A 13,060-nucleotide genomic window follows, 5' to 3' on the forward strand; every position below is an offset into this window, starting at 1 on the left:
CTGACCTCTTCTGTGACTCTTGAACACTGAGTCTCAAGGTTGTGAATTCAAGCTCCACGCTGGCGGGAAATTCCATAGGTAATGATCACATTTTCTTGCATGCTAATCAAAAGAAATATTAAGAAACTTTTCCGATACCAGTTTTTTACAAAAGTAAAGGCACACGGCACATGTGTGCCACATCACGTCCGAGTTTAGTGACAACTACCTCAGAGATTGTAAGCTGGGTAGTCTCAGATCAGATCACTTTTTTTATCAAAGGTTCAAGCAAACCCAAATACTTTTGCAAGAGACATTTCAGAATCCCAGACAAATCCAGTAAGATTGCTGGATCCTTTGAATTCGACTGAACTATAGCACAGATCTGCAGTCCACCATTAGAATACTGTGGGTGTGCTGTATAAGCCATACCGCCCAAAATAGTTCTAAAACAGGAGAAGCATCCTCGTTTAGGAATGTGGTATAAAGTGAAATGGTCTGGGAAGAGTCCTACATTTGAACAGTTCAAAATAGACGTAAAGGGGTATTTACGGACTCTTTCGAAATGTAAGAACAAGCTGTGCGGACCTTATCTTTATTTACTTTGTGTAATCATTTTTCATAAAGTGTCATTGTATTATAGCATGTGCCCCTGACGATTTTCTTGATACGTTATATGTGGTCTTGTTTGTATTGTATGTAGTTTTGTTGTTCAAATAAAACGTAAAAGACACAACTTTCCGGATGCGGCTGCTGTAAAAATAAAATGACATCAAGGGTGCTGTACGCAGAGGTCTGAAACCTGCTCAACAGAAGATCTTTATCCAGAGGTGTTAAAGAAGTCGAGATCTCGCCATGAGAGGGGAAGCATCTCAGAAAAAGCAGGTGCAGTCGGTTCCACGGTCATAACGCCACTAATTCGGGCGACAAGAGCAAAACCCACCCGGCTTCCTCCGGGCAAGTAATGAGACAAAGAGACAATGCACAGCGGGTAGCGTGGCCGAGCGGTCTAAGGCGCTAGATTAAAGCTCCAGTCTTTTCGGGGGCGTGGGTTCAAATCCCACCGCTGCCAGGTGCTTCTGTCGAGACCCCCTTTCAGCTGGCTTCAGACGAAAGGGAGGGAACTGCTTTTTGGCAGTCTCTCGAGAAACTAAGCAAAGTGTTTAAAGATACTTTCTCAGCTTGACATCAAGGCACAAAACAAAAACCTTCTTGCGTCCTCTCAACCCAAAAGCGCTTTGTCACTTTTTGCGTTATGCAGGGAACGATGTCTGCCCAGATCACTTTTGTGTCAATGCAAATCGTAGTGTGCCCTCCGTTTTAATGTTGGCTGTGCTGGCGTGCTGCTTCTGTCTGTGAAACTTGAATGTTCTGCTTCTTCACACCAAATCGTCGGCGGGGGTTGAGCTTGTTAAATCTTTGCGCATAGCGCTCCTTTGGAAGTACTTTGTCCAAGTTCAAAAGCAATCGTGGGATTTACTTCATGCGTGCAAAAAGCATGCCTCGCACGACAGATTTAAATGGGGAATGGAGCCTGCTTCTTGCTGTTTTTCCTGTGGTTGCAGTTACAAAGTTGATCGTGCTTTCACATTCTGTTAACAGTATTCACTGGCTGAGCTTTATCAGTTGGTTCGTAAAGGAATCTCTGCTTCGGTTCCAGAAAAGTCATCTGTAGTGTGTTTTTTTCCGTGCCCATGGCAGTCTTTTAAAGCTGGTAGTAATGGCGGCGAAGTTAATTTTTTATCCTCTTTAAAAGAGTAAGGACGGGCTGGGGCGATCTCCATTTACCACTCTTTCAGCTAACCGCCGAACTCGCGAACTGATTACACTGCAGAGCCACAGGCGCCTCGCTTTTCTCCATTCTCTGGGTTAGGGTGAAAAAAAAACTTTGCTGGTATTAGCTGGCCTGCTGGGAGTACCTCTTCTTCACTGATAAGCAAGATTTGTGTTTCATCTTTCGCAAGCTGTATAGATTTCTTTCAAAACAAGTTGTTCCAGAAAGGAAACGGACACTTGCATTCACCTGAATTAAAAGGCATGGGATTTGCCCGTAAGGATAAATTCTGTACAGTAAGACAGGAAGAAAGGCACCGCTGGGAATCGGACCCAGGATCTCCTGTTTACTAGACAGGCGCTTTAGCCAACTAAGCCACGGCGCCGGCAAAGTGCTGTCCTTTGACAGCCACTTGGACACGTTTCAACTGCTCTGAGACATCTGCATTCGGTGTGCACCGAGCCTGCTCGCCTTGCAAGTTGCCTCATTTACATGCGATAGCTCCACCACTAAGAGAAAGGATGAGAAATGGCTTTTATATGGCACTTTTCATGTCAGAGGATCTCAATCTGCTTTCCGTGTACAAGAGGATGTCCAACTCATGTAGCTAAAGACGTAGACGACAGTGCTCCACTGAAATCTTGATCTCACAACCCTCGGCATGACTCCGCTGTGTTCTGCTTTAGACAAAGGGGGGAAAAGACTTTTTTCATCACACGTTTTGCACTGTTTACGGTGTTTTTGCAGTGCTCTTTCTTAAATGAAAACCAGGGATCGGCACCATATGAGGTGAGACTAGATAATATTGGAACAAGTAGCCTCGCCATTCCATGCGTGACGTGAGCAAAGTGTAATTCCTGTCTTTATAGTGTGCTTGTTAAAGACTTAGCTGGCACCCAGAGCGCTTTAAATCCGGGAGTCAGCAGCCCAAGACAAGAGAGCTTCCTTCGTCTATGTTTTTTGCGTGAAGGGGGAAACCATGCGTGTGCTGCAAACGATCTTAGTATCGAAGTGCCGTCCCACATAACCGATCCGAACAATCTGCTTTACAGAGGAGCACTGCCGGAGCTTATCGTTGGCAAACTGAAGACCAGGCTGACCTCTTCTGTGACTCTTGAACACTGAGTCTCAAGGTTGTGAATTCAAGCTCCACGCTGGCGGGAAATTCCATAGGTAATAATCAAATTTTCTTGCATGCTAATCAAAAGAAATTTTAAGAAACTTTTCCCGATACCAGTTTCATAGTGACTTTGTAGGTGACATTTTGCTAATGAGAATAAGGTTCGTAAGTGATCAATAACAGAACCAGAAAAAAATACCGGAAAGAAATTACCTGTCACGAAGGAAATTAATTGAATGAAGCCGAGACATAATTAGTAAATCGACATCAAGGAAATGTTAATCACTTTACAAGTTCTTTAGCTTTTTTATACAATATGTACAGTTTATGCTACATATTGCAATTTACTATATTAATATAATGATTAAAACATTTATCATTACATTTTCATTAAAATTAAGGTAAATATACCAAAATATAACGACAGAACTCTACAGTCCTAATCTAAAAATGCTGGCGATCTATCATTTTTGCGAAAGATCAAGATTGGCAAAAAATCTGTGTGTAATTTTAAACATTTTAGCTGAGGATATCAGTTCCATGGATGAATATGTTGGTCATTATTGGACATTCCCGGTGATATTGACTTGAGTACTCAATTGTTTACTTATTGTAGTTCGACCTGTTTTCGCTGAGATTACGCCACAGAAAGTCACAGACATTGCATTTCTCCATTTGTGGGTTTTTATTAAAGAAAATAAATCGCTGGAACTATCTTCACAGATGGAAGTTTTTCCTCAGCCCTGATGATCATGAACTGTACTTCATGTTTCACAACTTGCATGGATTTCTTGAAAAAAAAAGTTGAGAAAGGAAAAGAATACCTGTATTAAACTAGATCAAGACATTATGTGACTGTTTTGGTTGTTCACTTATATTACTACACAAAAAACAATAAGATATGTGGTTTTGGTTACTGCATTTTTTACTAGAACTTACTCTGACTTATCAGTAACTTTTAGATCAATGCGCACACACAGAAAAGGATAAAGACGTGATAAACATCCAAAAATGGTTCTTTCAATCACAGATGTATAACAAAGACATAAAAGTTGCTAAAAACTGAGCATCCATCAAGTTCTGCTACAGTTCTCAGTGGGTGGTCTTTATCAAATGGCTTGGAAAGGTGCACTGTGTTTCAGCTTGGGAAAAATCATCAGCCATGTCGTTTTTGTTCTCTGTGTGTATAGCTGTCTTTAAAACCATGTAAAATCATGAATGCATTGATTTCTTAAACTAACAAGGGTCCGTTTTCAACCTGCCATAAGCATTCCTAGTAATGGATTGACTGCGGGGGAAAAGGCAACAAACAACTGAGAGTTGTTAAAGCTTTCAGGGTTCTGCTGCCTTGTCCTCTACACTAGCGTGCTGCCCTACTCCTTTTCCTGCACTCACTGCCGGCCATGTGGAGTAGCCGCAGCGGCTGGACAGCCAGGACTCGCTCACACAAGACCCAGACATGCTGCACACGTGGCAGCTGTGTGAGTCTCCTCCCAGGTGCTGCGGGAATTGCAGTTCACCCTCTCACGCCACCGGGGCGGTGCATCACTGCTTTAAATCACGTCCCTGATTGACACTACCGTGTGCCCAGTCGTCCAGCCACTGCACCACATCCCACTGGCCCTCCGTGGTGAGGTCACCGCCAAACTTCAGAGGCTCCAGGAGGGGGACATCGTTGAACCAGTCAACACCTCCCCATGGGTGTCCAATCTGTTGGTTGCGAAGAAGAGTCCAGGGGTTTGCAAGTCTGCGTGGACCTGTAGGCAGTAAACAAAGCTGTCATACCAGATAAGTACCCACTCTCCACAGTGGAAGACCTCACCTCACAGTTCTCGGGTTCCACTGTATTTACGAAATTGGATCTTCGTCAGTCCTATCTCTAGATTCCTCTTCACCCTGCCAGTTGAAACTTGACAGTTGTCATCACACACATTGGTGTCTTCCGATTGAGCTCCGCCCCCAGCTTTTTCAGAAAGTGATGTCGACTATCTTTGCTGGAATCCCAGGAATGGTCATCTGTCTCTATGACATTGCGGTTCATGGCCCAACCCTTGCCAGCCATGATGAGCACCACCACCACCACCTCACCCTCAATAGAGAGATGTGGCCACTGATGCCATCGGATTTGTAGGTTTTTGCCTCTCAGCTGCTGGCCTCACCCCACTGCAGTTCAACATCGATACCATTCATTGCATCCCAGAGCCTTCCACACCAGCTCAGGTCACCTCCTTCCTTGGGATGACTGCCTACTACCTCTAGTTTCCTCCATACTACTCAGCCACTACAGCCCCACTGCAGCAGCTACTGCAAAAGGATGCCCTTTCGGTTTGGATGCCTGCCTGCTCTGAAGCCATCAGCTCACCTCATCGCCTGTCCTGGCACACTTTGACCTCTCCAGCCTAACCTTCATCACCAGCAATGCCTCCAGCACCGCTGTGGGAGCTGTACTGTCCCATCTTCACAATGGGGTGAAACAACCTATCACCAACCTATTCACCTTCCGGGCTCTCAGTCCAACTGAACAGAAGTACTCTGGGAGGCCCTGGCCTGCGTCTGGGCATGTGAGATGTGGCACATGTATTTGAATGGTCGTACATTTATGCTACAGATGGACCACAAGGTCCTCACTGTGCTGCTCGCCACTTCAGGAAGAGGACATTGACCACTCAGACTCCACCACTGGTCTGAGAGACTCTATCAATATAATTTTATACTAAAGTTCACTCCAGGATGTGAAAATGTAGTTGCAGATTTACTGTCCCACTCCTTTCTAACCTGCCTGGAGGCCGTTATTCAGACACACTTGAGTCCGACCTCATCCAGATGCTCCACACTCCACTTCAGGCCACAGTCTCACTCCAGGACCTACAGAGGGCCTCAGAACAGGACCCAGTGCTCTCTCAGCTGCGCACCTTTATATGCCTGGGCTGGCCCTCCAAAGTCTCTGCTGAACTGGGCCCCTTCCTTCATGTCAAAGACGAGCTCTCTTGCTGGAATTACTCCAGTGTTGCCCAGGGGACCTGTATGGTTATTCTAGCCAGTCTCCAAGTATGTGTCCTCCACATGAAGGCCATCTGGGCATTCTTAAGGTCAAACAATGTTGCCAGGATCTCGTGTGGTGGCCAGGAATCGATCGTGATTTAGAGACACTGATCAGAAACTGTGAGGCCTGCCTCCTCTGCCACCTCTTCAGCCCCTGGGATCACCTCCAGGTGGACATCTGTGGGGAGCTACATGGTGTCCTGCTCCAAAAGCACTTCCTCATAGTGGTCTATGACCTACATACAAAATGGCCAGAAGTAGCATCCACAGGATCAGTCACAACCCAGGCATTCACAGACTTCCTGGAATCCCTCTTTGCCTGCTGGGGGCTGCCAACTGTCTTCACCTCAGACAACAGGCCACAGTTTGTGTCTGGAGAGTTTGGGTCTCTGCGTTCTACAACCCAAAGGTGAATGGGGATGTGGAACGACTCAATCAGACTCTCAAAAATCAGAGCCCACCTGTCTGAGGGCTGTTCCTTCTCAGCCGTGCTCCTCTGCACTCTCACTACAGGGCCACACAGCATGCCATGACTGGCAGCTCACCAGCCTTCCTCATGCTCGGTCATGAGCTACAAACACCGCTGGACAGGCATACCCCTCCAGTGCGCACCCACAGCAGGATGGCAGAACAACCGCAGCAGATGAAAAGGTGGTATGACAGGTCACATAGAGTGAAGCTGCCTGGAATCACTGTGCAGGATCGGGTCCAGACCAGGAGACCCAATCATGAGTACAAGCTCCAGTCTTTTAGTCTTCTCCTTTACAGGCCACAGAGCAGCTGGGTCCTGCCACCTTCCGCCTCTCTGATGGGTCACGCTGGTACACCACCTCCACCTCCAAAGCTATTGTTGAGACTGAAGCTGCCCCTACTAGACTCCCAGACGAGGTCGACCCCCCTGTGGAGCCCTCTGTTCCTGTGAGAGAACAGTCCATATCCCCTTTTCCATGGCCAGACAGTCTTAAAAACTTTATAACTGACTTTTAATTGCTTTTGTTGTGCTTGCCAGCCTACTTCAGGAAGTCTGGAACAACTAAGATTGTTTCATTTTCAGAAAGGGAATGTTATTCATTTCGGGTGAAGACACTGTTGCATTTTTTCTGTTTGGGGGTTACCACTTTATGGCACTTAGGTTTATGCAGTTCTGTGACAGGAGTTATGCACAATAAAGACCAGATGTCCACGAAATCTGTCCCCCTCAGTTGCTGGTTTTCCACGGTGTAACAAAACTGTCACAGGGAAATGTTTCATCAGAATTATTTTATTAGAATATGTACTTTCTTAAATTCTTACAGGCAAGTTGTTTTTAAAGAAAACACTATTGTAAAATATTCTTTAAAAAGACAGGATTTATTATTTTGAGTTTACAGATCATTCAGCTTTTAAAATCCGAACTGGAAAGTAGAACTGTGAGTTGCAGTGGGCTGTCAGTTGTGAGTTGCAGGGTGAGGTTACTGCAGGCTCCTGGATACAACTAACATACTATACAACAGGATATGAGTACAGAAACAATAAAATCTCTTACACCATTCTAGATCTCTAGTGACATTTGTCCCTTCTTCTTTTCAGATCCAGCCACCCTTCCATCCAGCAGAGCTCCCCTCCTCCCTCAGTCTATGGAAGGCCTGAAGGTGTTCCTCCTTATCACACAGTGACCCTTCAGCAGTAATTCTCTTAACTCCACTAGCCAATACTCTATAAGAGGTGACCATGATTTCAGGAAATATCTTTCATTTCCCTTCAGAAATGCACTAAGCCTTTCATGGAGCAGTACATTAAAACAGTCTCTAAACCAAAGTGTAACAGATGTGTTTTTCTTCTTTCTGATGATTAAGATACATTTCTTAGCTGACAGAAATGTATTTTAATCAACACAGCTGATTAGAAGGTAGGCCAAGGGTAGAGAGACCAGGCTCCTTTATTTTAACATGAAAACCACCCCTCAGGTCCTGGGAAATAAAACCTCAAAAACATGAAAATAATCTGCAGTCTCAATAATAATGAATGTTTTGAGTTTGCTGCAGAATTGTACACATAAAGGGGCATCCTTCACTCTGTTTAAAGAAAGGTTGTGGTATGTAATCTCTGTAATAACATAAATATTGGGTTTTCCTTAAATCGATTGCATGTAAACATTCATCAGACAGAATTTACAACCTCTAGCCTCCTCCTCATGTTTTCATACCTAAGATCCCTTGCCCATTTATGAACTCATTTAGTCACATTACCTGTGTGTTACAAGTGTGTATAACACAGAGCAGAAGGAAGAAACAAAATGTGAAATTTTTATTCTTCCTAATGAAATTTCCTACATTGCTACAAGGAGAAATATCTGGGGATGCAGGCATCTACATCGTGACGAAGTGTCATGTGTGCAGAAAACCCAACAACGTTCTTGCAGAAGATTAAATTGTGATTGTAGTTGCTGAAAACACATTAAGATGCCATCCTCAAATAAATAAATCCCCAATCATGTGTATAATGTTTTTTATACTATGTCTTAAAGATTCCCAAAGTTAGTTAATATGTTCATCATCTTTCTTTAACATAAGAATGAAACCCACAATGACCAGGAGAGACAAGCCTAGTTGTAAAATAGTTTGTCTAACAAGCCAAGACCACCCCTCTCTACAAGCAGCTGAAAGAAACTCAGCTTGTGTCTGGGCCTCTCACCTCATCAAATACACCTGGCATGTGCTTGTCAGTGATAACCCTCCTGGTCAGCCACATGGAGAGCAATGCAGAGGGTATAAAAGACTTGATAATAATAATAAATATTTTATATAGAGCTTTTGAAGGTGGCTTCTCAAAGTGCTTTACAGAATGACAACAACAAAAAAATACACAAGACATACATAATGAAAACACACAATGAGAGGAGATGTTGGCACTGAAGGTACACCAAGACTTTCATTTGAACTAAACTGATCTGGCCCAGAAGGGAAAGAGGGAGATTATGCCAGAGTTCCAAATGATTTTGGACATTTAGTTTAGTTTCCCTAATTCTCTAAGGTTGGGTGAATTTAGTCCATTTAAATGGAACATTCGGAAAGGACTCCGAAGTGTTGTTGGATCCATCTACAGAAACAGCCTCAGATTTACTGTAATTCATTTTATCATCTGAAATGGAGTTAAATTCAGTAATGACCACCAGGACAGCTGAGACAGAAACAATAAAACAATGTCCACACAAAGGGAGAGGTTATGCGTCATGTCACCATGTTTTATGCCTTTTCTATCCCCAAGTAGTCCAATAGTTTCTGCTACTGGCTTGGCTGATGATGTTTTTAAGCAAAACAACTAGAAATGTATCGAACATATTTTTCACAAATCCTACAAATAAAAGATTAAGATTTCACTCCTGTGAAAAATGTAATGGTTCGATTTAGAGAATACTGGAGTCAATAGCATAAGCAATACTTTGTTTACCATTTACAAATATATTATGGTGACATGATAACACAGGTTTAATTTGGGAGTATTGTCATTCTGAAACCTTGATCAGACACTGTACAAATGTAAGCACCAGTGAGTTCTGCTAAGCGGTTTCAGACCTCAAATACTGATTTACTTCATGACCAAGTCATGCCACAATAGATTAGAAAAGAGACAGAGACTTAATTTTAAGGAAATCATTGTGCAACTCCACATTTCTGTGCATTGCATTATCTTGCATGAACAACCTGATGTCTTTTTAAGTGGCTTGGCTGATTAAAACTCTTCCCACACTGACCGCACCTAAATGGTCTCTCTCCTGTGTGAATAAGATGGTGGGTTTTTAAGTTGCCTGCCCGACTAAAAATCTTCCCACACTGACTGCAGATAAATGGTCTTGCTCCTTTGTGAAAGAACTGGTGGGTTTTTAAGTTCCCTGCCGAACTAAAACTCTGACCACACTGACTACAGTTGAACGGTTTCTCTCCTTTGTGAATAAGTTGGTGTTTTTTTAAACTGCATGCCACACTAAAGCTCTTCCCACACCGACTGCAAGTGAATGGCTTCTCTCCAGTGTGAATACGCTGGTGGGATTTTAGATTGCATGAGCGACTAAAGCTCCTACCACACTGACTGCAGGTGAAAACTCCCATGTGAGTGTGCTGGTGACTTAATTTACTTGATTGCTGCTTTTTGTGCTGTACAGACATTTTTTCTACTTTATCTGAACAAGGTGTTGATTGAGTCTTCCTGATCTTATGGCCTGTAGTGAGCTGGCGATGTTTTAATTTGTTTGAATGAAGTTCGGATTCCTGTTGGCCTCTCCGTTTCTCCTCCCTTTCCTCCCAGTACTGACTCTTCTCTGTGTGCTGTAACTCAGTACTGTTCTCTTCACCAGGTACATCAATCTGCTGCTCTGCAGGGTCAAACAATTGTGACTCCATCTTCTGCTCTGTAGGATTACAACAACCCAGTTCTTCTTTGTGCCGTGGTATACAGACATAGTCCAGTTCATTACAGCTTTCTGTGATATTCTTAGTTTCCAGATTACTAATCTTTTCTGTAAAGTCCTCAGATACTAAGAACTCATATGTCTCACTCTTAGGTTCTGTCTTTATCATGTGCACACCATCCAGATCTTCGACACTCTGTCTGCTCTCTGTGTGCTGCTCACTGAGTGTCTCTTTCCCTTCTGCAGCAGTGAGCTCTGTCTCCTGCATCAGACTAAAGCCCCACTCCTCCTCACTGTACTGCTGTTCAAGAGGAGCCCTTTCCCCAGCATCAGGGAGAGCACTGTCCTCTGAGCCTGAAAATACAGGACAGGACCTTTAACATGAGCTTAGAGTAGTGCTCAAAAGGAAGTAAGACCCACACAAAAAGCAGCTTGAAATGTGAATTTGAGATAGCAAAGAATAATAGAAGAACATCTTAAATAAAACTCATTTTCAAACCTGATATATACAAAAGTCAAACACCTAAGAGCTGTTTGAAAAGAGAAAGCAAAATGGGACTGAAAAGTACATTAACCTAAAAACATAATAAATACACTGATAAGGAATACAGACGCTGACTGGAATCTACAGTACATTAGCAGTACACTGAGAGAAGGCTTAAGACAATGAAATTCAGTTTCTGGCTGAACCATGATTTTTTTTATATACTGTACATATGTTAGTTTATATATATACACATACAACAATGTCAGCAATGACACTACAATTATACAAGATAGATTTGGATGTACAATATCAAGTTAATAATCATCTACAATACACAAGTCTGATACAATACTACAAGTCTTTCCCACTTCACTCTGCATCTCTCCACTATATTCTCACCAGTGAGAAAGTTAGACACTGTTTTTAAACACACACACACACTGACTTCATAAAAGTCACCCCACTGACCTGACAACTGCAGTTTCGTGTCCATTTCTTCTTTCATTTCTGCAGTCACTTCACAAGGAAGCGTGTGTCCAACATGATCTGTCTGTCCCTGATCTCCTCCTGCTTCCGACTCCTTCTCCCACAGCTGCAATCTCCACTTCAGGCACTCGTTCTCCTTCTTCAGCTGCGCAATTTCACTCCCGAAACTGTCCTCCACAAACTGTGTGATTTTAACCATTCTTTTTCGGAAAACCTCTGACACTTCATCCACGATTGATTTGAGCAAAACCTCCATGAAAGAGAAAAACTCGTCTTTCAGATTTAACAACGACTTCGCCATTTTTCTTCAGATTCGATCAGTGTTGATCTACTGCTCCTGACTTCCCCCGCAGGTCCACTTCCGGCTCTTATTCTTTTTCAGCTATGACATTTTGCTCCCGAAACAGAAGCTCTTGCGCAGAGGTGGGTTTTTATAATCGCTCTTTAAATTAACATCTGAAGCAGGAAGTGTCGCTCACTCTCAAACAGGAAGTGAGCGAATGCTCCTCCCACAATCTAACACCGCAATTCGAGGTTGAAATGTGTCTCCTTAGTGACTATTGCTATGCATTACGCGAGAGTGACTTTCGTATCCGACTGTTGTATCTTATTTGGATATGTTTCTCATTGAAATCTTTACTAGTATTTCCTATCCATTGCTGAAATAATAAAAAAAATCATTATAAATCTTCAATTATAGAAATGTAGGGATCAAGCTATTCTAATGCCATAAGGTAGGTAGGTATTTCATTAATCTCCTTTGGGAAATTCAAGTGCTACAGCATCCAGGCACAATCAACACAGTACAGTACAAATATAGTAATACAGTAATACAGTACAATAAATACATTCGAATAAATAAATAATAAATAATTCCACATATCAATAATATCTGCCAAATAGAATTTAAAGTGGTCATTTCTTGTTGTTAATTATTCAACACTGAGCAACACTGTACTGTACAGCACTACTGCAGATAACACTCCTGTATTGTGTCCTGAGGTGCTGACAGCTACTGTAAATGTATAAATTACTGCTGCATTAAAACAATACTTACAACTATACAACAGCTTAAACAGCAGCTCTAATTCAATGCCATAGAAATGTAAATTAAATAACACCAACACATGCATGCACATGCAATTCTTACAGTTCTTATAGTTTTGTCTTATCTTGAGATATTTAATTGGATTGTTAATTGGATTTCATAATTAACATCCACATTCAGTTTATGAGGCATTCTTTGCCAGCCCTGATAGAACTGAACCTTTCAAAATCCTTAAAGGCATCAGGAAATTCAACTTATCTGTTGCATTTCTGGGGTTTTGTGCTCTAACTCATGCTCAGTGATTGTGAGTAAATGCAGTGGAATCTAAATACATCAAATGTAGATGCAAATGTAAAAAATCATAGCAAAGTATTTTTTAAACCTACGATTTGGGTCTTACATCTTAAAAGTAAAACAATTTCATTACAAAAAAAACCCAAGATAAATTAATTGCAAACAAAAAAGATGAAATAAAAATAAAGAAATTACGTATTTAAATTACCACCTGAAAATGCAGCTCTCAAACTGGTCCAGAGCTCCTCTGTGACTGAGAGGACAGAACTGTTACTGGGTGTTGACAGCTGAGAAGAGTCCTGTGCCTCATCAGTCTCTCTGACAATGGAGCAGCAGGAGGAGAGACTGCAGTGACAGTGGGATTGTTAGAGAGAATATCAGGGAGACAGAGTGTAATGGAACAGTTCTTTCCGGACCCTATGGGGACGACACAATCCGGGGTA

At 42.5% G+C, this 13,060-nt stretch overlaps 1 long non-coding RNA gene and 2 other non-coding genes across 4 annotated transcripts; 2 read left to right on the forward strand and 1 right to left on the reverse strand.

Annotated features, from left to right (window-relative positions):
- Window positions 1-27: 27 nt before the first annotated feature.
- LOC138243154 (uncharacterized) lies at window positions 28-8,379 on the forward strand. Of its 2 annotated transcripts, none has more exons than XR_011192004.1 (4): window positions 28-78; window positions 2,806-2,926; window positions 6,684-6,833; window positions 7,485-8,379. It is a non-coding gene; the product is annotated as an uncharacterized lncRNA (long non-coding RNA). The 2 variants fall into 2 exon arrangements; XR_011192003.1 differs by lacking the exon at window positions 28-78 and adding an exon at window positions 2,275-2,542.
- trnaf-aaa (transfer RNA phenylalanine (anticodon AAA)) lies at window positions 970-1,051 on the forward strand. Its single transcript has one exon. It is a non-coding gene; the product is annotated as a tRNA-Phe (tRNA).
- On the reverse strand, window positions 2,065-2,138 carry trnat-agu (transfer RNA threonine (anticodon AGU)). The gene has a single exon. It is a non-coding gene; the product is annotated as a tRNA-Thr (tRNA).
- Window positions 8,380-13,060: the final 4,681 nt, after the last annotated feature.

Source organism: Lepisosteus oculatus, chromosome 14 (assembly GCF_040954835.1).
Source record: "Lepisosteus oculatus isolate fLepOcu1 chromosome 14, fLepOcu1.hap2, whole genome shotgun sequence".
NCBI lineage: Eukaryota > Metazoa > Chordata > Actinopteri > Semionotiformes > Lepisosteidae > Lepisosteus > Lepisosteus oculatus.